Source organism: Poromitra crassiceps (genome assembly GCF_964638095.1).
Source record: "Poromitra crassiceps genome assembly, chromosome: 3".
Taxonomy (NCBI): Eukaryota; Metazoa; Chordata; class Actinopteri; order Beryciformes; family Melamphaidae; genus Poromitra; species Poromitra crassiceps.
The window spans coordinates 37024092-37050669 of record NC_139625.1 but is presented as its reverse complement, the minus strand read 5'-3'; the positions used below and the strand labels follow the sequence as shown (position 1 = coordinate 37050669).

Below are 26578 nucleotides of genomic sequence, written 5' to 3'. Positions count from 1 at the left end.
CCAGGCCCCAGTGCAATATGACTTTGTAGAAATACCTTCAGTTCACTTCACACTAATCAATATCGTCTCTCTTTCAAGCTACAACTAAACAAATATCAAAAGGATTTATTTTTGTGACACGTTGATGTTAACCGCATTTTAGCTGGTTGAAAAGAGGACGTCAGAACGAATATTTTCTACTAGAAATCAAAGCTGAATCCCGGTTGGTGCTCACTGGGTTAGGTATTATTGACTTTGCAAACATGATGGGAAGTGGGCTGTAAATAGCCGGCCCAATCCACCTTATTTCTAGCTGCCATGATGCCTGATGGGTGCTTCTTCCGCTTTCGGTGTAATAGACTGTTTTACAGTCTATGGTTTTAACTTGACAAAAAAAAACATCTATGAGGATTTTACAGCAGAGCCATTCTGCTCTACAGCCGTGTCGTTCGGGTGCTGGGATAACGTAATGCATTGTGGGTAGTCGGCTACTGTGGCTAATGCTAGCGGCTAGCGTAATAGTTACTTTACATGGCAGAAAAACGCCACTGAATGACCAAATTGATTTAACCTTTAACCATTTCGAGTAACACTGTTTCCATACGGACCCCCAGCGTTGGTTAGTTGTTTATAACGTGACTATATTTATAACTTTTATAACGTACTCCAGTTTCCGGTTTATAATTCGGGTCTGCAGCCGAGTATAACAAAGGAAATGGCAAGCTGCAACAATAAGTCACGTTAAACCGGACCTTGTACCCACAATTCTTTTTTACAGTGGGGCATTCAAAAATAAGGTGGATAGGCTCATTTCAAAGCAACCTTTTGAGGTGGTAAAGCAGGAAGTAATGCAGGTGTAATCATTAGCATTAATGAGGGCACCTGGCACTGGAACGCCTAAACAGAATGGAAGCATAATTAATGGTATTAGCTACAGTTGCTTTACTTCCTGCTTTTACCACCTCAAAACAGTTGCTGTGAAATGGGTCCATTGTGAGTTAAATCATGGCTACGTATGTACCATGTCAAATTAAACACCTTGTAATCGGTTACAGTACCACTCTAAATATGTTTTCCTCAAAATCACCATCCCTAAGATTATGTTTTTATGTCAGCAAATGGTCATAGTAAAGTCACGTCTTGAACCGATGTTGTATTTGTGTTAAACTTTAACGGAAAGGCAGCGAGGTTTTCAAATTAACCGCCGTTTTGTTTAAAATTTATGTTGAGATTGTAGGTTTGCAGAAATGTAAAATGCCACGTTTTACAAACTTATTTTGCAGATGTTTTCTTTCAAATTCATGTTGATATTGTACATATCTCTGGTTTGCAGTGAGGCACGTACAATGTTGAAGTTTTATTCTGGGTTGGCCACTTGCATAAGTCCTTCTGGAACCTTCAAAGAAATGACCTGTCACTTAGCAGCTTTAGGGAGCAGCAGCACCTCTCACCTCTTCCACCTGCTTCTAACCTGGCGTCTAAGTAAACAGCCTTTCAATGAGAGTTTAACCATTCATGCAGGATGGAGGGATTCTACCTCTTCCCTCATCCTACCAGGTCATTTGCTCACTTAAAAAGAAGAGAGCCCAATTAAACACTACCGCTTGAGTACAGATGGAAGAACAATAAGGAGGAAACTGACAGCCTATTTCTCCTCTGTAGCGCACAGGAATTGAAGCTTGTTAGCTGTCAAATACGCAACGCGCACACACATGCACACGCGTGCATCGTGCGCCCACACAAACTCTAGATGTCAGTGGGAAGCTTGTTTGGACTGTGTCTACTTGGCATTGACATGATAAGGCATCTCTTCATCTGTTAGATAGCAAGCTTGAAATGCAGCATTTATGGGTGCAGTGATGTCATCTTGGTGTACAGGGGAGCGAGGCAGCGCTGGATGTAGTCGACCAGACTGGCCAGCAGTAAATGTTGAAACATTCAGCAGGCCATTTTCTTCTTAATCCTCCACTCAGCGTGAGCTAGTTTTTCCACTTTCTCCCTCAACATCCTCATTCTTAATCCTCCACTCACCGTGGGCTTGTGTTTCCACTTTCTCCCTCTACATCCTAGTTCCTCATTGCGCGGCTCGCGAGACGCTGGCGGCTCTCGAAGCTTTAGTTGGCGGCTCTAAGAAATTGCAAAAGAAAAAGAAAAAAAAAACAATACTGGTGTTGACAGTAATAGAAGGTGCCAAATCATTCAAAACAATAAGCATTTTGCTTTTAGGAGTATTGTGCCAGCGTGCAGCGCTGTTCCAAAACGTGTCAACGTGTGTCGTTGCCTGGGAAACGCACATCGCATAATACAACTGTTCGCATCGCATCCCATAATAGTATGATGATACTTGGGATGCCATTGCGAACATAGATGTGAACAGGTTAGCTAAAACTTCAGCGTCGCCAGCGACGGCCCCCAGCGACGGCCCCCAGCGTTGCGGTCGAGGTACGTTTCGAAATCCCTCCAGGCCTGAAAGATTTTCTAGGGGAAACTGGTATATATATATGTATGTGTGTGTGTGTGTGTGTGTGTGTGTGTGTGTGTGTGTGTGTGTGTGTGTGTGTGTGTGTGTGTGTGTGTGTGTGTGTGTGTGTGTGTGTGTGTGTGTGTGTGTGTGGAAAACAAAAAAATGGTAGGCAGATGTGCTTGGTTGGGGTGGCTTTTGGTGTTTTGCGGTAAAAGTGGCTCTCCTATTGACTTTGTCCTGCCAGTGCGGCTCTCATTGAAGAAATAGTGAGGATCACTGCTCTACATCCTCATTCTTAATCCTCCTTTCTAGGGATGCTCGATAAATTACCAAATGGGAAATTTACATTTATCGGCTATTAGCGGTATGGGCATTATTATAGTGGATAAATATAGGCTATAATAGTATTATCTATACAAAATGAGTTGTTTACAAGGAAAACTCCTTTGGATACCTTTAAAGGTACTACATGCTTAAGATTGTGTCAACACGGTTCTCATTTTCCCAAGCCGTCAAATACTAATGTGTTGGGTTGGTGCGTCAGTATTTGACGACCTGGGAATGAGAACCCTGTTGACTCAATCTCTCTGCAGAATTACATGTAGTACCTTTAAATGACACTCTAGGGGCCACTCTTCTACTATGCCTTTTGTCATTGTGTTTTATCTGCAGACTAGCAGTAAGCAATCCTTATTTTTATATTGAGTGATGCACCTTACTAATAACTAATAACCTGTTGACAGTTCCGATTGACATGAATGAGACATTGATATGTCTGATTTGACAGATTATTGCAAAGCATTCATTTGCATTCATTTAATTTGAATTCTTAGGCAAAATGCTCTATAAAAGCCATAGTATGTTTGTGAAGTTTTTTTTATACTTTACTAGAAAACAGAAATGAACATTTGAAGAGTCAGAACTGTTCTTTGTTTTTGTTGTGTTCACAATAGTGATAAAAAAAAAAAAAAAAAAATATACTTTATTTATCCCCTTGGGGAAATTCACCCTCTGCATTTGACCCATCCTCTACTAGGAACCTTCCTAGAACTAGGAGCAGTGGGCAGCCACTGTGCAGCGCCCGGGGACCAACTCCAGTTCTTTTTGCCAGTACCTTGGCCAGGGGCACTGACAGGAGTAACCCTAACATACATGTTTTTCTTGATGGTGGGAGGAAACCGGAGCACCCGGAGAAAACCCACACGGACACGGGGAGAACATGCAAACTCCACACAGAAAGGACCTGGGACGGACCGGGGTTCGAACCCGGCACCTTCTTGCTGTGAGGCAACAGCGTTAACCACTGAGCCACCGTGCCGTCCTTAACACACAAATCTAACTGATGTCAGTTAGATTTGGTTAGGCCAGAGCTAAATCATCCATCTTTGCTCACTACAGCTTTCTTACCCTCACGGCGCAAACACACCGCGACGCGGAAGTGACGCGGAGCGTCTGGAAGCGCAGGCAGGTTCATTTCGGCGTCCTTGTAAACACATTAGACCGGTCACACCGGCCGCGGCACAGTGCGGGCAGTTTGCCGCCTGCAGCGATAGTTTATGCGTCTGGTCTATTTTTGACACGAGCCACGAGCGATTGTGTGCAACCAGGCAGGAACAGGAAGTTAGTACAAGTTGTGACCGGCGCAAAGCAAAACAGAGTGCTTCTGGTGTGAATGGCCGGGCTCCTGTTTGCGCCGTGCAGGTGTCCATAAACTGTTATCAACTTATTTTTTAAATACGAAAATGTGAAATTATCGGTTATCTTCTCGATATCGGAGAAGATAACCGATATGAGAAACAGGTAATTATCGTGATCGTATCGGCGGGAAAGAAAATCCATATTGTGCATCTCTGCTCCTTTCTTTTTCCTTCTTTCTTACTTATCCCTTACCTTGCACTCTCTCATTCACCCTTTTACACACACTCTCTCTCTTTCTCTGTCTCTCTCTCTCTCTCTCTCTCTCTCTCTCTCTCTTTCTGTCTGTCTTCTTCTATGATGTCTATTCATCCCCTGATGAATACGAACCATCACTAAGAGTTTGGCTTCAGTAGAGGGCTGCAGAGTCAATGAAGAGGATGGATGGGGGACTGTGCTTTATGAATCTAATCATGCATAAGAGACAAGTGTGTGTCTGTGTGTGCGTCGCTACAGTATGTGTGTGTGTGTGTGTGTGTGTGTGTGTGTGTGTGTCTGTGTGTGTATGTGTGTGTGCCTCTGCGTCTCTGTGCGTGCACCTATGTGTGGTTGCGTGTCTGTTTCGGTGCGTTTCTGTGCATCGCCGGTGCTCAGTAAATCCCCGCTGTGCTGCGGTAGACAGTAGACACTCATCTCTCTGGCAGGTGGGGTGAGTGGCATTGCGTTCCCCCAGTGTTCGTGTGTTATAATAGCTGCCACATAGCTCTAGGTCACATCTGACTCATTACAGGGTCCATTAGCAAGCTGCCGCACTATCTGTAACGTTTCCTCTATTCTAATCGCTCAGCCATTGATGAGTTTAGTCCCACCCTGCCTGTCTCCGCCAGACATTTTCATCATAATAGGATCTGTCACTTTGAAAGTTTCCACAGCCGCCGTGTCTCTGTCGGTCGCGGGGGCCTTTGACATGCTTTGAAGGGAGACAGAGGTAATGAAGGTCACGGTATAAACAGAATGATACATTTGCCCCGTAAGGTCTAACACTCTATCGAAAGGCAAGGTTTGGTTCTAATGCGAGAACTCTGCAAAGATCCTAGATCATTGTACCATATTGCTGCTAGTGAAAGGCCCCACTTTTACAACTGACTCTTTTCCAGACCCTTAAAAATTATGAAGGAGAGCAATGAACTTGAATATACTGGCCTAATAAAATCTCCCACTTTAACAAAGCACCATGAAGGCTGCAGATTTCTGTCCCTGCTTGGAACAGGTGTAAGTCATTTGATGGTCCTAATGTAGTCTAGCTATTAGAGCTCAATGGCAGTTGACCACCGACTGCATTACCTGTGGGCAGCTCAATTTCCCAAGAATTAAATTCTCCAACCTGTATGGATTTGCAGTGGAAACCAGAAGCACAATGGCCTCAGGTGCAGTACATGTACTTTATTGTACGTGTGCAGCTGCTGAATGTCATCGTGGAAGTGGACTTTTTTAAATATGTATTTTTAACAAAGCCCCTTAATGGGTCTGTCAGCTCGCGCCTGTGGAGCGCTGACCTATGAGAGTTCAGTGGAGTGATGAATAGTCCAACATGAGAAAAGCGCTCTCATCTCTGCTGCGGGACGTACAGCGGTCTCTGCTGTGGGACCTACAGAGGTCTCTGCTGTGGGACCTACAGCGGTCTCTGCTGTGGGACCTACAGCGGTCTCTGCTGTGGGACCTACAGTCTCTGCTGTGGGACCTACAACGGTCTCTGCTGCGGGACGTACATCGGTCTCTGCTGTGGGACGTATAGCGGTCTCTGCTGTGGGACGTACAGAGGTCTCTGCTGCGGGACGTACATCGGTCTCTGCTGTGGGATGTACATCGGTCTCTGCTGTGGGACGTACAGCGGTCTCTGCTGTGGGACGTACAGTGGTCTCTGCTGTGGGACGTACATCGGTCTCTGCTGTGGGACGTACAGCGGTCTCTGCTGTGGGACGTACAGCGGTCTTTGCTGTGGGACGTACTGCGGTCTCTGCTGTGGGACGTACAGAGGTCTCTGCTGTGGGACGTACTGCGGTCTCTGCTGTGGGACGTACAGAGGTCTCTGCTGTGGGACGTACAGAGGTCTCTGCTGCGGGACGTACAGAGGTCTCTGCTGTGGGACGTAGAGAGGTCTCTGCTGCGGGACCTACAGCGGTCTCTGCTGTGGGACGTAGAGAGGTCTCTGCTGCGGGACATACAGCGGTCTCTGCTGCGGGACCTACAGCGGTCTCTGCTGTGGGATGTAGAGAGGTCTCTGCTGCGGGACCTACAGCGGTCTCTGCTGCGGGACCTACAGCGGTCTCTGCTGCGGGACGTACATCGGTCTCTGCTGCGGGACCTACAGCGGTCATGGATGGCTGCTGATATCGGTGGCTTGGGGGCAGTAGAGGCGAGCAGTTCGCATTTGAGGAGACCCTGTGCGCCGAGGAGAGACCTTTGGATGATTTAGATAAGCAGAAGCCAAGCAGTGTTTTTTCTTTCAGAGAGGTTTGATAGTCCTCTTGTGGAGTCGTTCAGCAGCTTGTACGCTCCGTTCAGTTCAGTGCACAGTGTATTGTTGCTGTTGTTGGCCTGTCTGATGTTCTTGCTATCACTCCTCTGTTCCCGTTTTCTTACTGTGTGCCTCCACTTTCCCCTGCATCACGTGGGCATGTTGGCGGACACAGTGTTGGCTCATTGGGTGTGCCACAGAAAGCCAGGGTATGCCAGGGGGCGGACCATTTGGTGGCGGCCGCAAGGCCCCCGCCCAAAAAAATTGGGGTCTTTTCAAACCAGATTTAGAGGAATATTAAGATAGGACCATATCCATCAATGTTTGCTCCTTTTCGCACTCATTATTAGCAGGTAGAAGCAGTCAATTAAATTGTATTTTTTGGCAACACTTTGGTATCTCAAAAAAGTCTCACCTACTTTTTCCAATGAGTGTTCTAGTCGGGAAAGAACGCAAGTTTGGTTGGCATGCAGGTTCGTCTACTGCAGAGAGATCTGTAGCGTTCTCAGTATCCTCTGACTGCTGCTGCACAAACCACCAGTGTGTTTTTGGCTGCGTCCCCCCGCTGTTATTAACGTCATTGTTTCGGCTGCATCATCTTCATCATCGTCTGTCTCTCCACTGTCCACCACCAAGCGTTCACCCCCAATGTGCTTTTTTCAGTCAGAACGCTATGAAAATCATGTTGAGAGCGCTTCCATTGTGCACAAAACACAGCACACAGAGTGTTTTTTTGTGCTCCGTTTGTTTTTCCCCTGTAGTCGCGTGCAGTACGGATCAGAACACAACGACCACACGGCCGGTAGCCAGCTAGTTTTGTCTGTTTGATGTTGTTCACTGTCCACATGAAAGCCAGATTATTGCTAATTCTGGCAGTAACAGAGGTTGAAAATCCCTCGGGAGGAGAAAAGGTAGGCTACAGTTGGAAGAGTGAAAAAGACGATCAGGGCGCTTTTCCTCAATGTTCAACTTTTTCAGCTTAAAAAGTAAACGCCCACAGCGCTCCTCCAAAAACAACAGACGCCACCAGCGCTGAAACGCCAGGTGCGTTCAAGAGGAGCACGTCTAGCGCGTCCTTACATAGAGAATGAATTGCAGAAAGACGTTGGCAGCTCCAAAAGCGCTATTGGTCTGAATGAACAAACACGACTTAATTTTTCCCCCTTTCTGTTTGGGTGCGCCAGCTGCCTGTGTGGGTGGCATTTGCACACCCAGGCACACCCCTGGCTACGCGCATGGGCGGACAGCGCTCCTGTAGCCCGGGAGCTGACCTCTTCTGACCCCCCACCCGCCCCACTGTGCAGTAGCAGTAGATAACCAGTTTCTTGATGCTTTACTGTAGCCTAGCATTTTCTGCTGAAAGCTACACAAAATGTTGTTCCGAGGTGTTTATCTCTCTCCAACCCTGCCGACACAGCTCTGCACTTTTCGCCTCCATCATCTGGAGGGCATTTCAACTCCTCACTTTGCCTTTCCTCTGCCTGCCTGCCCATGTCTCCGCTGGTGCATGTTCTAAAGACGTGAAATAAAGGTTGTACATTAACTTTGCTGCCCAAGAGCATCCTACATGAACCGCAAGCTCTTCAACTGAGCAGTATGAGTTAGGCCCAATGTGCTACATATTTTCACAAACTATTCTGCTGATGGCACTGTTGTTCATATATGGACCTTGTTCATTGTGACGGCTGCTTTGCCTTGATGAAGGTCCTTGTGACCAAAAGCTTGCCACTTGATTCAGTAAAGAAACTTGCATGGATCTAGTGGCAAGAACCTTTTTTCATGATACTGTTCCTCGGTCTTGGCCCCTGGCCTGCGGGTGACCTAACAGAGCCAGATTTTTAAATGATGTAATCGGTGCCGACTAAATGGGCAAAAATGGCTAATTAGTGGCCAAAATTACTCAAGACCGGTTCAGGACCATGGAGAGCTGCAGAGTGGAGGAGCCCACAGGTGAGCGGAGTTCTAATCGGAGCGGAGCGGAGTATATATACATACATATATATATATATATATACATTTATTTTGGTTTTTTTTTTGTGTGTGTTTATGGATGTATATATGTACATGTACTATACTTCACCTTTTGTGAACCTTGATAGTATATCTATATTATCTATGCATATCATATTTATATCATTATATATTTATATAATGTTTCTTATGAATAGACATACTGCTATATTCTTATTATATGATAAATTCACTATTTTACTATTATATATAATCACTCTAATATATTATAGCATTCACTATTATTATTATTATATTAACAGTTTATTATGGATACCATAGTCAACCTGCCTAGGGGCCTAGTACTGGCTCACATTAACATATGTAGCTTGAGAAACAAAACTCATGACCTCGCCTTATTTTTGCAATCAAACACAGTTCATATTCTGGCAGTTTCTGAAACTCATCTGGACAGCTCTTTTGAGGATGCTGAAGTTGAAATTTTTGGTTTTTCAATCTTCAGACATGATAGAAACAGGTTTGGTGGTGGAGTTGCTATTTTTGTTAATGAGCATCTCCCTGTGAAAATTAGACAGGATCTAATGACTAGTGACATTGAAGCTATATGGCTCCAAGTTCAGCTCCCACATCTTAAGCCCATACTTGTGGGATGCTGCTACAGAGCACCTAGTACCAACCTACAATATTTAAACAGTCTGTGTGATATGTTGGATAAGGCCACAGAAGAAAACAGAGAATTGTACTGTCTCGGGGATTTTAACATTAACTGGCTTTCTGTAAACTGTCCACTGAAGAACAGGCTTAAGACCATAACTGACACATGTGGATTATCGCAATTAGTCTCGCAACCAACAAGAAACTCGGTGAACAATATTGGCATCAACACTTCAAAATGTATTGATCATATTTACACCAACACTCCTAACATGTGCTCCAAATCTGTTGTGATCCCTGTTGGCTTCAGTGACCATGATTTTGTGGCTGTTTCAAGGATAACTAAACTACCTAGGGCCTGTCCCAAAGTTATTATTTCTAGATCGTATAGGAAATTTAATGAAGACGATTTTATTAATGATCTTAAGAATACTAAATGGTCTGACGTATGCACAATTGATGATGTTGAGATCTCTCTGAGTTTGTTTATGGATTACTTTATGAAAACTGTTAACAAACATGCTCCTTTAAAGAAATTCACAGTTAAAGCCAGAAGTGCGCCTTGGATTGACATCCCATTGAAAAACCTTATGTCTCAAAGAGACGATGCCAAAAAGGTTGCTGCTCTCTCGGGTTCTTCTGTTGACAGAAAGCTCTATTGTGCGTTAAGAAATCAGGTAACTAAAATGAACAAAGTTAATAAGAGAGCTTACTATCAGAAGAAGATCTCTGACAGTGGCAATAACAGCAAAAAATTATGGGGTGTACTGAATGAAATTATGGGCAAGAAGACCGCCCGCACGTCTTTTGTTGAATCGGACGGTGTCTACTTGACAAAACCACTTGATATTTCTAATTATTTTAATGAATATTTTGTGAATAAGGTGTCCAAACTCAGAGAAAACATGGACAACACCATCAAGTCTAATTCTGAATAACTTATAAAAAAACACATCATGAAAAATAAGATCTGCACCTTTGATTTTCATCTGGTCAGTGTGGAAAAGGTAGAAATGTTGCTGAGCTCACTGCCTGTTGATGGGGCTGCTGGAACGGACCAGCTTGATAGCAAGTTGTTAAAAATTTCCGCTGCACATGTCTCTCATCCTATTTGTCACATTTTTAATAGATGTCTGATCAGCGGCGTATGCCCAGAGTTGTGGAAGGAGGGTAAGATTATTCCTATTCCTAAAGATACAAAAGCTACATTCTGTGGTCAGAACAGCAGGCCCATCAGCATTTTACCAGTATTGAGCAAATTGATGGAAAAAATTGTTTATGAGCAAATTCAATGTTATTTTTCTGACAATGAATTAACAACTGAGTTCCAACACGCATATAGACCTGGTCATTCAACCTGTACTGCCATGACTCAGATGTGTGATAGTTGGCTAACCTCTATTGACAGCTCAAAGCTCGTTGGCTCTGTTCTGCTTGATTTCAGCGCAGCATTTGATGTGATCGACCATGACATTTTAACATCCAAACTCACGTGTTATGGATTTAAATCATCTGCAACTCAGTGGGTTAAGAGCTACCTGTCGGCTAGGTCACAGAGGGTCTATTTTAATGGGGCACTATCTAACAGTAGGACCCTGAACTGCGGGGTCCCACAAGGCAGTTGTCTTGGCCCTCTCCTCTTCTCCATCTTCACAAATGATATGCCATATGCAATCAGTAAGGCTAGTTTGACCATGTATGCAGATGATTCGACTATTTATTATGCGGCTAACTCATGTACTGAACTTAATCATGTTCTGTCTAGCGAGTTAGGTATTATATATAATTGGATAAAAGCAAATAAACTTATACTGAATCTATCAAAAACAATGTGCATTATTTTTGGCTCTAATTATAGATTATCACAGAATCCTAAAATTAACATACTAATAGATGATCAAATTATAAAGCAAGTAAAAACAGTAAAACTTTTAGGACTCTGGCTGGACTGCACATTGTCATGGTCTGATCACATCAATAAAGTGGTTGCGAAAATGGGCAGAGCTGTAGCAATTACCAGGAAATGTGCATTATTTGTTACATCATTGGCACTTCGCCAAATTGTTTCCTCATTGGTTCTGTGTCACTTGGAATACTGCTCTGTGGTATGGTCATCAGCAGCTAAAGGTCTTCTTGAAAAATTGCAAGTTGCACAAAACAAAGCAGCTAGGCTGGTCCTTGGGTGCTCCCCTAGGGCTAGCGTAGCTGAAATGCATACACGTCTCACATGGCTCACTGTTGAGCAGAAACTCTTATCAATCCTACTTGTACATTTTCACAAGGTTATCAATACCCAAACTCCTGGCTTTCTCTTCGACAGCATAATTTATAGCTCACGTACTCACACACACTCCACCAGAGGGGCGAGCAGAGGTCAGTTGACTCTGCCTAGACCCAAAACTAACTTTATGAAGAAAACAGTCACATACAGATCGATAATGTCCTGGAATTGTCTGCCAGTAAACATTTCCTCCATCCATGGGAGGGCTGGTTTCAAACGGAAACTTAGATCCCATCTGCACTCACTAACACCAGCAAACACACTTTGAACACACAGCTTTACTCAGTTCCTATTATGTCTGTCTTTTAATAGTATGTTTTAGAATAGCGTCTTTTAGATAGGCTGATCTAATGTAGCTGGCCAGCTACATAACCAGCTGACCAAACTGTTGTTTTTGTTTTGTTTTATATACTGCTCTTTACAGGTGCTCTGTGACGCACCTGTATTGCACTGCATTTTGCTATTTCTTATTATTTTAATAATTCTTATTTTTTACTATGTTATTTTACTACTGAACTTTACTGTCTACAGTTACTATTGCTGTAATGTATTGTGTATTGTGTTTGGACCCCAGGAAGACTAGCGGTCGTTTTGGCGGCAGCTAATGGGGATCCTTTTAAATAAACAAATAAACAAATAATCAGCCAGTGAAGTGGACTATGAAAACCCTCTGGGGAGAGAGAGGAGAGGCTGCATGCTATTTCTGTGTGCGAGGCCTCACTAAATGGCCAGTCACACAGGGACGGGTATTCCGCTAATATATAAAAGACAGGGAGATAAAGATTGAACACATAAAAAATGGCGATAAAACTAGATGGTCCGTCATAATGCGACAGATAGAATGAGTGTGTTTACATGCACACAATAATCCGATAATTTAGAATAATCAGGTAATGGCAGTAATCTCATTTATACATTTACATGCACTTAAGTAGCTCAGTAAATAGCTTTGCTATATAGCTCACCTCAAATTCTGTGAGTGGACATTGAGTTTGGGCCATGCAATGAATAAAACTGATGATTCGGCAAAAAGATTGGTGTGTTTATCAGATTTGTCATAATCCGATAACTGCCTTTATCCGATAAAGCGTATCAGTTTATGCCGTTTACACGACCACTTGAATAATCTGGCAACTCCAGAAGTGTTGATGTAAACGCACTCATTGCATAGCTGTTTATAATGTAGGGTTTGACTGTATGCATCATCAATTCTTTTCTTTCTTTATTTGCCATGCTGTTATGAATAATCTCGTTTTCCAGCAAATTGTGTTTTGTTGATTCCATTTTCCTATTGTCTTTGCTTGTCATCTTGACATTCTTGTGTTGTTTTGTTTGTCTTGGTTTTAATCTCATCTCTTTATTTTTTTTTACTCCATTGACTTCACTTTTATGTTTCATCACTGTGAAATAAAACTAAAATTGGTAAACCATCCACCCTGCTATCTACCACAAGATTTAAAAAATATTTCCCCCGTGTGGACGGACCACTGTGCAGCAGAAATGATCGTGTGGTTCAGTTTAAGGCTACTTATGCATTTTCTGTGTGCTGTATCCTCTAGCTAGTGCTATAGGGCAACTTGTAATGTTACAGGGGGAGGCTTATCTTCATACAATCTGCACACCACTGCGTTTGATGTGGAGCAGATGGGACAAGAGCTTTGGATGGGTTGGCATCTCCACTTCCCGTCCATGCCCTCAGCTCTCCATTAGTTCACCAAGTGTTGCACTCTAGCCCCCAGTAGCAGGCGCCAAGATATCCTATTATACACTGCCAATTGTGATAATTGCCTGTACCCAGCAGTAGTAGCGTGTGGCAATAGGTGGTGTATAGAGAGGCAAAGTGAACGTCACTTCCTGCTTCAGCACTGTACCAGAGATTTTCTTCCGCAATTTATTTATTATTATTATTATTAATAGACATTTTGTAAAATGCGTATAAAAATAGTTTCACTTCGTCAAACCAAATGGTTCAGCTATATTTAGAATCTGGAGAGACCATAGAACATTTCACTTGGACCAAAACAACATCGAAAAAATATTTTCTTTATACCCGCATTCTTTTACGTTTTTATTCGAGTGAAATGTTATGCAGTCTCTCCTGTTTCTAAATATATCTTAACTGTTTGGTTTGAACAAGTAAAACTATTTGTATAAGCATTTTACGAAATGTCTATGGGAAAATAATGGCGGATGGAAATCTCTGGTACAGCGCTGAAGCAGGAAGTGATGTTCCACTTTGGCTCTCTATTTGTGTGTGTTACTCCTGTCAGTGCCCCTGACTGGCAAAATAACTGTTGGTCCCCAGGCACTGTACTGCCGCTGCCCACTGCTTCTAGTGTGTATAGGATGGTTCAAATGCAGAGGACACATTTCCCCACAGGGATAATAAAGTATACAAATACAAATAGATGGAGAGTGATTTGCTCTGAGAGCGTCCAGAGACCCCACTGGGACAAGAGCTGTTTCCATTGACTGCTCTCTGCTTGGGACAAACTACTGTAGGCTGTGTTCCCCCCAGCCTCGTGTCATGTGCCCAACCATTAAATTAACCTGGTGCATTGGAGCCTGTCTTGTTTGGAGGGATCTACTCCAACGTCTGGCTGAACTAGTTTGACAGGTAGTGTGCGCATCTCACAGCGGGTCACGTGGGGCGGCTGTGGCTCAGGAGGTAGAGCGCGTCATCCACTAACCAGAAGGTCGGTGGTTCGATCCCCGGCATGTCGAAGTGTCCTTGGGCAAGACACTGAAACCCAAATTGCTCCCGATGGCTGCGCCAGCACCCTGCGTGGCAGCTGGTTGCCTTCGGTGTGTGAATGGGTGAATGTAGGCACATTCGCGCTTTGGATGAAAGCGCTATATAAATGCAGTCCATTTACGTGAGACCGGTGGCGGACAAAAGTTCTACGGATCATTTTGTCTAACTTTCTGATGTGACTTTATAGAGCTGGCTGATATTGACAAAGTACAATATATTTTTTTTTATGCAAAACCTTGATATCAACAATGTGACAATATTTTGGGGGTGAATATTGGTGCTTTCAGGTATTTACACTAGATTAAAACATCATTAGTAGGCTAATGTGGATATGATGGGGAAGCAGGTCAAGCCATTCACTGTTAATTTCACTCTACAACAGTTAATTAAGTTCAGAACATGTTCTTCCTGTAAAAGATAACTGTACCACAGCCAGGAAAAGACCAGGAAAAGACTATATTTAAGCTATATCACAACATTATCATATCTAAAATCCCAAAGGATCTCTACTCACAATATCACAATATTGATATTGTATTGATGTATATCACCCAGGTCCAAGGGATAGTTAATTTTTGTGAGTTATGCACATACATACTGTATGTTTATGGTTACCAGCTCAGCTTGTGAGGATTTATTTGAGAATGTATTGACAGGATAGCTTGTGCACAAGTTAAATTATATGTAGTAGGCTATTTCTGATTTCCCCTCTCCAATCTGTGGAGGCAAGCTGCCTGTGAGAGTAGACAAAGCAGTCTCCCTGACAAATGGACTTTCAGAGAAAAAGTCATCAGTACTTTGTAAATAAGGAGTCATTTGAAGAGAATTTATATCAGTGGAAAAAGTTCCTCTGTGAACTGGACTGAAATGATGTGTGACTGAGGTGGCCCATTGATTTTTCATCTCAGTTAATGGGTATGTATGCATTTGGTTGCTTCTCTCGCTCTCTTCTCTTCTTTGTTTTTCCCTCCTGAGCACACTGATATGTCTCTGTTAGCGAAATGCCTGCTTTCCCCCCAGACACGGAACTACAGTATATTTAACACTCAAATCCTACTATAAGAATGCAAAGTCCTACAGCTTGAGCTATGCCATTTTACGTGCAGTCGTGCTTAATCTTTCAGGAATTGTCAAGAGCACCGCTGCAGGTGACCTAACGTTGCCGGATTTTTGAATTGCGTAATTAGCGCCGACCTAGTGGGGAAAATGGCTTATTAGTGGCCAAAATGAGTCAACATAGATTCAGCCCCATGGAGAGCTCAATTCCTTATGACTCATAGCATTAATTATGTGTATGCAATTATAGCTTATAGCGTATTGATTAGGAAATGGCATGGAACTTATATTTTTCTCCAACAGTTAGCTACTGATGGAGCACACCTGAGTGGAGGAGCACACCTGAGTGGAGGAGCACACCTGAGCGGAGTTAGAATCAGCCAGGGAGTTGGCCTATAAATGGCCAGTGAGTGTGTGCTCCAAAGGGAATTTAGAACTATATAGGAATGCAAAGTCTCTGTGAGTGACTGAGTGACTGAGTGACTGAGTGAGTGAGTGAGTGAGCAGAAAGCCATCTTACATGCGATCGCATCGAATCTTTCAGGAAGTGTAAAGAGCACCCCTGCGGGTGATCTAATGGAGCTGGATTTTTTAAGTTAGGTAATTAGTGCCAATTAATTACTGAGCCTCTAACCGGCAGATTAAGCCAGTCACTTAATTTAATTAATTAATTAACTGAATGTTAATTCAGTCAATACTTTCCCTAATGCGTGTGTTCATGAACTGTCCCCTTAAAAATACTACGTTGTGTTCAGTCACATCATGCCTCCGCCCTGTCCAACTAACGTTAGTCCATGTTTAGGCCTTCCCTCAATGCGAAGGTGTCAGCATTGAGGATGACACGAGCAAAAACATTTGAGTCAATGAAAACGGTATGGTACAGTATACTGTACTCTACCTTGTCAGAGAACTATGAGGGCAGCATTAAAAAAGTGTACAAAATAAGTAATCGTTCATTAATCGTTATCGAAAGTAAAAGTTTGAAATAATCATGATTTGAAGAAGTCATATATCGCCCAGCCCTACTATAAGCATACTGTAATATATGTGTGGGAATTTCCTGAAGAGATATACAGTAGGGGTGTTTTGATTCCCAGAAAATCACCTCTTGTGTTTCTCTCACTTGCTCGGAAACAGGCTAAAGTACACTTAGCAATTTCCCATGTACTGTACTACTCTCCAGCCTCCTGTTACTCTCCATGTACTGTACTACTCTCCAGTCTCCAGGCTACTGTACTACTCTCCAGCCTCCTGTTACTCTCTATGTACCCTACTACTCTCCATCCTCCTGTTACTCTCCATGTACTGTACTACTCTCCAGTCTCCAGCCTAATGTACTACTCTCCAGCCTCCTGTTACTCTCCATGTACTGTACTACTATCCAGCCTCCTGTTACTCTCTATGTACTGTACTACTCTCCAGTCTCCAGCCTACTGTACTACTCTCCAGCCTCCTGTTACTCTCTATGTACCCTACTACTCTCCAGCCTACTATACTACTCTCCAGCCTACTGTACTACTGTACTACTCACCCGCCTCCTGTTACTCTCTATGTACTGTACTACTCTCCAGCCTACCATACTACTCTCCAGCCTCCTGTTACTCTCTATGTACTGTACTACTCTCCAGCCTCATGTTACTCTCTATGTACTGTACTACTCTCCAGCCTCCTGTTACTCTCTATGTACTGTACTACTCTCCAGCCTCCTGTTACTCTCTATGTACTGTACTACTCACCAGCCTCCTGTTACTCTCTATGTACTGTACTACTCTCCAGCCTCATGTTACTCTCTATGTACTGTACTACTCTCCAGCCTCCTGTTACTCTCTATGTACTGTACTACTCTCCAGCCTCATGTTACTCTCTATGTACTGTACTACTCTCCAGCCTACTGTATTACTCACCAGCCTCCTGTTACTCTCTTTGTACTGTACTACTCTCCAGTCTCCAGCCTACTGTTCTACTATCCAGCCTCCTGTTACTCTCTTTGTACTGTACTACTCTCCAGTCTCCAGCCTACTATACTAGTACTCTCCAGCCTACTGTATTACTCACCAGCCTCCTGTTACTCTCTTTGTACTGTACTACTCTCCAGTCTCCAGCCTACTGTACTACTATCCAGCCTCCTGTTACTCTCCATGTACTGTACTACTCTCCAGTCTCCAGCCTAATGTACTACTCTCCAGCCTCCTGTTACTCTCCATGTACTGTACTACTCTCCAGCCTCCTGTTACTCTCCATGTACTGTACTACTCTCCAGTCTCCAGCCTAATGTACTACCCTCCAGCCTCCTGTTACTCTCTATGTACTGTACTACTCTCCAGCCTACTATACTACTCTCCAGCCTACTGTACTACTATCTCATTTTGATTTGATGACCAGCAATGATAGGTGTTGATGCTATTGGGGATACTTATGGGTACTGCTACAGTGTTATGCCACACAGTCCTTATTGAAATGCTTGATGGTTTGCTTCTCTATCATCATGAATTGTCTGATAACCGGCAAACAAGCATTATCGTGGAGGTCAATATGTAACTTACTGGCACACAGTTCCATAAAATAACCTGGCTAGATTTGTTTATCTCTACTATAGCCCGCTTCAATTTGAAAGTAATAGTGTATTCTCATGTGCATTGCCAGCCCATCCGCTTTGTCGTTTCCATTTGATTTGATGAGGCACACCTTCAATGCGAGCTGTGGCTGTAATAGGGGATATTATGGAGAGTGGCGCGGTGCAGTATTGGAAGCATGTACTGTAATGACGTCGCCGTAGATTTCTTTGATCTTACGTCCTCGGGCCACAGCCGGTCCTATTGGAAGAGTGTGATGGTAAACTGCGACAACATTGCCAAATGGAGCCTGTTATTAACTCATTGGCTCACTGGGGTTTGAAGACTAATTCACAAGATGGGGCCTCTAGGGCTGAGGGCAGTGCTTGGGATGGTCTTTGTGGAACTAGTTCCATTATAGTTTATAGATGCTTCTCCCTTGAGTGCCAAGCTAGAACTGTGCTCTATTTCTCTGTTTTGACATAATCATGGTTATTTATTTTAATTATGAATGGCACTGATATAAAATGAGGCAGCTGAAACCAACAATCCAGATATTCAGAGAAAACAAATCTGTACAAATACCAAAAATACCAAAGCTGGCTGTTGATGTTTTTTATTTCCAGTTGTCCCAGTTAAAGTGCGGCACTTAGCGTTGTGATTGTCCCTGTGTGTCTTGTCTGCCTTGTTAAAATATGGTGACATCTCGAGAGCAGCTTAAAAAGACAAACGGATGCCTAACACATTTATGTGAAATTAGACGCCCTGCCAATCCTTTTAGAGCGTAAATGAGAGGAGCATCGAAGAGCATCTCTGACAGTCCGTTACCGCTCTGCCCTTAATACAAGTCTCTTCCAGCCAAACACCCAGCCAGCCAGCATCACTTACAACTGCCCATTATGCAGATGTTTGAATCCCTACAAGCCAAACTCTTTATCTTACATCTTTGCAGACTCATGTTCCACTCGTGTTCGTTATTCACTTGGCTGCTCTCCTTTTGGCGTTCCCAGGGTTTAATGCTACAGCTATGAAGGGAAGAGTCACTAGCCCTAACCAAGTAGAAATGACAAGAGGCAAAAAAATGGATGAGAGAAATTAGGGGGGGGTGTCAACAAATTACGAAGCCATTAATTAAATTGCAATCACCTCAGCACAGTGACTTCATTGTAACGTTGCACTCATCACGGATAAACTGTAGGAAGATACTAAACCTGCCAGCAGCAGCTCTCTAGTCGACTATCAAAACCAGTCGACACTGTGCATCATAGTTGACACTGTGCATCATAGTTGACACTGTGCATCCAGTTGACTAATCATATGTGGTTTTAGGAATAAACAATATAAATAAATTGAACATAGATTTGTTTGAACAATAATTTTCTACATGATGTCATGTTAAATAAACATAATTTAAGGTATTTAGACTAGAGACTGAAAGACTCCCGTGTTGTTACTGCAGTTAAACAGTCACTGCAGCTCAGACAAGTTGCTGGGGTTTAGCGGCTCATTTGTAAACAGCCTCTCAGAGCCAATCAGGACCCTGCTATTTAACATACCCCCAGGTAGGTCCCGCCTACATTAGTTAACCCTTTAGTGGCTGTTTTTGAAACCTTTTTGAATTTGAATTGATTATTTTTATTGGGTGAAAAAATATGATCTCCCGTGACTAGTCGACTACTTTTTGGGAATAGTTGAGTACTAAAATGCAGTAGTCATGAATGCCCTACTGTACACCAGCTCCCTAATACTGTATATTACCCAGAATCCTACTGTACACCAGCTCCCTAATACTGCATATTACCCAGAATTGAGAGTTCACATAAACCAGCACAGTGCATATGGTATCTAGTTTATATTATGACATAGTGTATAATATTATCATGACCTCTTCTGCTGAAATGATCCAGTTAGAATATAAAATGAGACTGGGTGACAGTGTCTGTGCTCAAGGCCCTCCTCCTGTATGAATGAAGTAGCTAGCTCATTAAATGTCCCCCAGAGACGAGACACAAAGGTGACTTCATTTCTGCTCTTTATTTCTGTCCTCCACTCCCTTTTCAAGTGGTACCTTTTATATGTCCCTCTGTTTAATTAAGCTGGACACTTATCTGATCAGTCTTGTTCAGTTCTGGAGAGGAGTAAAATAACTCTGAGAGACAGAGGAGCTCGAGATAATGCGAAGGAATATTATCACTATCACAAGGCAAGTGGGAAGCGGTGAAAGGGGGGGAGCTGTCTGTATTACCAAAGTCATTTTGACAACAATGGGCCTGTCAATCAGGTGCAAGGACAAAGCGGCATTGATTTGATCCCACCTCCGCATCTCTGCCTTTGCATCTTCAGCTTTGTTTCAGCTGCCTTGGCTTCTTTCCACCAGACAACCCTGCATATTTGTGCCTTGTGTTGTGAACACTAATAGTCAGATTTTTGTTATCTTACAAAGAAATCAAAACTACCTCCTCCTCTTTTGATATTCAGAATGCCACAACCAACAACCTTTTTTAGTGTCATGACTTTGCGTAGTTTCACAAGAAAGTGTTGCTGTCAAGAAACGCAAGTTGCTCACTTAGATAGTTGATGCTATCATAATGAGCTGGTGAGATATAGACTTTTGATAGAACTCCTCAGAGAATGCACAGTATGCATGCATTATTGATTATGATAACCACATCAGGGTTGTAAGTAGGGCAGTAATTGGCTGCTGGATTTGCTGCTACAGTACACCTTCCTGGCTTCGAGAAGCTGCTGATAGAGCAGAGGAGGCCTCTAAACTTGGCCTATCATTTGAAGTGACCGCACCAGATTGACTAATAAGATAGCCACCCTTTTCCCATCTCGACTTTATCTCTGCAGCCCTCCTCCTCACAGTGGATCATATTTCCCTTCACACACCGTTTAACCCACCTTTGGCTGTTTGCAGGTCAGATCAGAGATACACAGCTCAAAATCAACCCTTTACCCATCCATGCCGGCACCATCATTTAGTGCTCCAGTGCCCGATAGATAAATATCTGAGCAATTCCCCTCCATGCAAATCATGTGACAAATCATGTGGCAAATCATGCCGATTGCTGTTCTGTAATTGTGGGTCACAGCCAGGGTTACCGTTGTACTGTAATTACAGGACATCGTCCTGTAAAATTCATCAAAGTCTGGTAAATTAAAATCTGCTGTACACGTGTCCTGTAAATTATCTCCCGATGCAATTAATTACGGTAATTGTATTAAAATGGGCTGCACACACCTTCACAGTCACACACACATCCTTCTATTAAATAAATGAATGTTATTCATGTTTTAAGATAATAAGATAATAAGATAAGATTAACTTTATTGTCCCACGCATGGGAAATTTGTCTTGGGCTTACACCCACACTGCAGCCATAAAAACATACATACATACATACATACATACATACATACATACATACATACATACATACACACAGGACAACAGCCAAGTGCGACGTTACACAAATACATAGTTTGTCTGGCCAACAAAGTATCCGGCAAAACAGTCGGGGGAGCTCAGGCATCAATCAATCGACTCAAGACATAACAACCTGCCTCACCTCACTGCAATGCAGTATTTCAAGATACATTTCTTATAATATATATAAATATATATAATTGTGCTACATTACAAGTCTTGATATCGATATTCGATAATTGTACATTTGTTTATCTGCTGCTGTTTATCAGTTTAATCGAAATGGGAATAAAATAATTTTTAAATCTGTTTAATCGGCAGCGAGGTACCCTGAACCTCCTGCCAGAGGGCAGTATCTCATACTCTGCATGTAGAACATGGGAGGGGTCAGAAACTATTCTGTTAGCCTGCCTCAGAGTGGCCTGTTCAAAAATAGACTGCAGGGATGAGTGGTCTTTCACCCCTATAATCTTCCATGCCGTGTGCATCAGACGGACCAGTTTGGACTTTATTTGTACAGATAGGTTACCGAACCAAGCTGTTTTTTCTTCTCCAGCACAGGGCAGTCGCTTTATTTCTCGCTCTCCCTTATCTCCCTTCTTTCCCTTCTTTCCCTCTGCCTGCAACAACACCCAGAGCAAACTTGCATTCGTCTACTCGAAATGACAAATATGGATTTATTGGATTTACTAAGCTGGTCTCTCAACGCAAATCAACTAAACTTTGAGGAATGCGGCGTCCGGGGAACACCCACCCTCTGCCCAGGGGCACGGGAAGACAACAGCGATTGACCCTAGGCTGTGACGTCATGAAAATTGAGATGGGCGGTCAGTGAATTTGAACTGTGAAAAATGGATCATATCTGGATATATCATAGAAATTCCACTGATCTAAGGAGAATATGAACTAAGTTGGGAATCAGAGACTTGACACCTGCTGTTGACTTTCTGGTCTGTGTGACCCTGGTCTGTGTGACCGAAAGGAATTCCAGGCAACCAAAACATTCTATCCTAATCTGGACTCTCGTACTGCCAAGGACGCAGCGCTCCTGATTTTTCGTCTGCAACTGAGCTCTTTCCCCCCCAAACCCCCTGCCTTGTTAGCCCTTGCATCCTCCTCCCCCCCACCCCTGTTTTCCTCAGCAACCCCCCCCCCCCCCCTGCTGGTAATCCTGTACATTTACAACAAATGTATATGTATTGTATAATATTGAAGTGTGCCTTATTACTTTTCAAATTAGTAATAATGTGAATTGAGTGTATTTCATCCATTTCATTTAGATGCTCTGTTCAATGCAAGACGGCGCCGCCCATGGCTGCTGTGGCGTTACTGTGCTCTTATGTGAAAAAAGATTAATGCACCTTAATGCCAAAACAAGTTCCTATATGTTACATAACATAATGGCGAATAAATGATATCTGATTCTGATTCTGATTCTGATTCTGTGATGCCGTATCTAATAAGGCTCTCTAAAACAGACTGATAAAAAAGTAACATAAATTTCTTGTCGACACCATGAACTCTGAGGCGGCGTAGAAAGTGCAGGTGTTGTTGTAGTCTGCTGCACAGACTATCAACGTGGGTGCTCCAGGTTAACGCATTGTCAACGCAGACCCCGAGATACTTGTAAGAGGAGACCTGCGAGATGGGCTGCTCGTGGATGACCACTGACTGTTTATAGGCTAGGATGGTGAATGAAACAACATTTAAAATTAGGCTACATTTATTTTGAATGCAGGAGGCCGCCGTAGGCTAACGTGCTATGACAAGCGAGCAAGAGAGACATCATGGCCAAACAATCAAGCAGGTCTATTAATGACAATGACAACGATGAAAATCAGTGTGAAACTGAAGATGATGATGAAGATGATGATGAAGGCTAATTGAGTCTTATTGGCCTGGTTTATACTTTTAAATAAAAAATATGAATATACATGCCCAATTATGTCATTCTTTATATAGCCTAAGCCTATATTGATTCTTTTTAAGCTCAATGAACACAGATTTAATATGTGTCCGGAATTTATCCCACTTGTCCTGTAATTTGAAATCTTGAAGGACACGTTGTCCTGCACCTGTTTTTCCTAGCGGAAACACTGGTCACAGCATGTGGCTCAGTGCTTTCTCCCTTTTACAGTATATGCTTTGAGCTGCTGTGATACTAACGTCTTTCTCTCTCTCTATTTCCCTCTCTGTGTCCCTCCCTCCCTCCCCCATCATCTCTTCAAAGGTGTTGCCAAGCATACTGCAGAAGCATTGCTGTATCTTACCAGACAGGAACACAGGTAAGCACAGAAGAGTTGTCCACTCTCAACCATGCTCACTTCAACCCAGTTGCACAGTCACACAGACAGACAGTCAACGGGTGGAGCGAGGGGTGGTTGTGCTGGGGAGGAGGTGCAGGGTGGCCGGGGTTCATATTTGTCTGTATACCTGTGTCTTTGTGTCTCCTCTCTACATCTGTGAGCTCATACCTGCTCTCTCAGCTATTTGCATTCTTTCTAACTGATATTTTTCAGCAAAAATGATGATGATTTTGCTGCTATTTGGGCACAAATGGACTGGGTTGCTTGCAGGGCTCAAAATTGACACCAGGCAAATGCTGGTAAAATATGCAAGTGGCAAGTCATCTATTGAGTGGCTGGTAAAAATAATTCAACTGTTTTTATTGGTACAGAAATACATAGTAGTACAGCAGTGTAAGTATAAAACAGTGTGTACAAGTATTTTCTTTTCTTTATCCTCTTCCAAAACTTGCTGTGGACTTTCAGAGTATTTCAGGCAACAACACAATACAAATAGTATGAAACAAACAGAACACAACCTTTACAAATCTTGCATAAACCCACCCCTCACTCACCCACCCTGATCGGGGGGAGGGAATAGATAGAGGCGAGATTAGGAAAAAGGAAATTGGGCTGTTGTGGCGGTTGGCTGGGGGAATTTGAACATTCACTTGCCGTTTGGCCGGTCGACAAAAAAGTTAATTTTGCACCCTGGTTACATGCTATAATTCTGATTATTATGAGTGTTAATTCCTAGTCTTTTATAACATACTTTTACATGGACAGGACTCTCTGGCCATAAACTTCCTGTCTGAGAGAGAGGAAAGGGGGCGGGGTTGATGCAACTTGTGACGTTGATGGGCTTCTTCACATCGTTGCAGGTGTGAAGCGCTGGCTGATGAAATTGAAGAGCAGGGAGATATACTCAGGTACCCGGCCGCAGACTGATTTTCTGACTTTCTCTATCTCTGTCTGTGAGCGAGTCAGCCTCTCTTAACCTCTCTGTGAGCGAGTCAGCCTCTCTTAACCTCTCTCTGTGAGCGAGTCAGCCTCTCTTAACCTCTCTGTCTGTGAGCGAGTCAGCCTCTCTTAACCTCTCTCTGTCTGTGAGCGAGTCAGCCTCTCTTAACCTCTCTGTCTGTGAGCGAGTCAGCCTCTCTTAACCTCTCTCTCTGTGAGCGAGTCAGCCTCTCTTAACATCTCTGTCTGTGAGCGAGTCAGCCTCTCTTAACCTCTCTCTGTCTGTGAGCGAGTCAGCCTCTCTTAACCTCTCTGTCTGTGAGCGAGTCAGCCTCTCTTAACCTCTCTGTCTGTGAGCGAGTCAGCCTCTCTTAACCTCTCTCTCTGTGAGCGAGTCAGCCTCTCTTAACATCTCTGTCTGTGAGCGAGTCAGCCTCTCTTAACCTCTCTCTGTCTGTGAGTGAGTCAGCCTCTCTTAACCTCTCTGTCTGTGAGCGAGTCAGCCTCTCTTAACCTCTCTCTGTCTGTGAGCGAGTCAGCCTCTCTTAACCTCTCTCTGTCTGTGAGCGAGTCAGCCTCTCTTAACCTCTCTGTCTGTGAGCGAGTCAGCCTCTCTTAACCTCTCTCTCTGTGAGCGAGTCAGCCTCTCTTAACATCTCTGTCTGTGAGCGAGTCAGCCTCTCTTAACCTCTCTCTGTCTGTGAGTGAGTCAGCCTCTCTTAACCTCTCTGTCTGTGAGCGAGTCAGCCTCTCTTAACCTCTCTCTGTCTGTGAGCGAGTCAGCCTCTCTTAACCTCTCTCTGTCTGTGAGCGAGTCAGCCTCTCTTAACCTCTCTGTCTGAGTCAGCCTCTTTTAACCTCTCTGTCTGTGAGTCAGCCTCTCTTAACCTCTCTGTCTGTGAGCGAGTCAGCCTCTCTTAACCTCTGTCTGTGAGCGAGTCAGCCTCTCTTAACATCTCTGTCTGTGAGCGAGTCAGCCTCTCTTAACCTCTCTGTCTGTGAGCGAGTCAGCCTCTCTTAACCTCTCTGTCTGTGAGCGAGTCAGCCTCTCTTAACCTCTCTCTGTCTGTGAGCGAGTCAGCCTCTCTTAACCTCTCTGTCTGAGTCAGCCTCTTTTAACCTCTCTGTGAGTCAGCCTCTGTACCCCCCTGGTCCAGCAGCTGGATCGTAAGGTGTGTTTTGTGTTTTTTTTTTTCTGTGGAAAAAAAAGTTTTGGGAGTTCAGGCCTGAAATTTTCCCCATCATTTTTTTTGATTTATCATGGTAATTCACCCTTCCGCCACCCTAAAAAAGTGTTCCTGGCACAAAGTAAGTGCTATAATCATGTTAGAACCCCTAAGATCCAGCAGCCCGCGTATTGAAACCATTAAAACCACTTTTTTGAGACCTCCAGGAATTTTTTACAAAATTAATCTATTTTATTTTTTTCAGCGGGCATCCTGGACCAAATACCTTTAAATTTGACCTTAATATCTAACCTTGGAGTTGGTTGAACATTTGGTGGAGTTACAAGCATTCAAAATCCATTGCATATTTTTCCCATTGATTTCAATGTTAATTTAGCAAAAAAACAACATTTTTTTTTGACTCCCACCTACTTTCCCCAAAAATAATTATTTTTCTGATCTTACACCTCTCAGCTCGAGTCAATACATCAAATTTGTAGCTTCTATTGTGTTTGGCCCCGCCCCTGTATTTGATCAGTGCTGGCATAGCAGCCAATTGCATGCAGTTTAACATGAAATACACAGTACAGTGGTCGTCATAGCAACATGTCACATGACCTGGGAACCCGGATTTTCCAGTGCAAACTACTGATTTGAAGCCTTTAGACCGAGATTGATGGATCAATGAAGCTATCTTATGTTTTTTGTGAAAATTAGCTGGCAGTCGAAAATTAGCAGTTTCCCACAGGGGGATATCCAGGTGGCATTGATGGGAAGGCAAAAAAATCATATTTTGTCTTTTCTACTGTAAATTTGATTGTACAGTAAGTACAGTAAACTGGCATTTGAGGGGTTAAAATTCTGAGTAAGCA

General features: G+C 43.3%; 1 protein-coding gene across 1 annotated transcript in view; it reads left to right on the top strand.

The window, feature by feature from the left end:
- Positions 1 to 23528: 23528 nt before the first annotated feature.
- Positions 23529 to 26578, top strand: part of dlgap2a (discs, large homolog-associated protein 2a) — a gene marked incomplete at its 3' end in the record, with an annotated part of 386637 nt that continues 383587 nt past the window's right edge. The window contains exon 1 of the mRNA XM_083633008.1: positions 23529 to 23580. The remainder of the gene's footprint in view (positions 23581 to 26578) is intronic.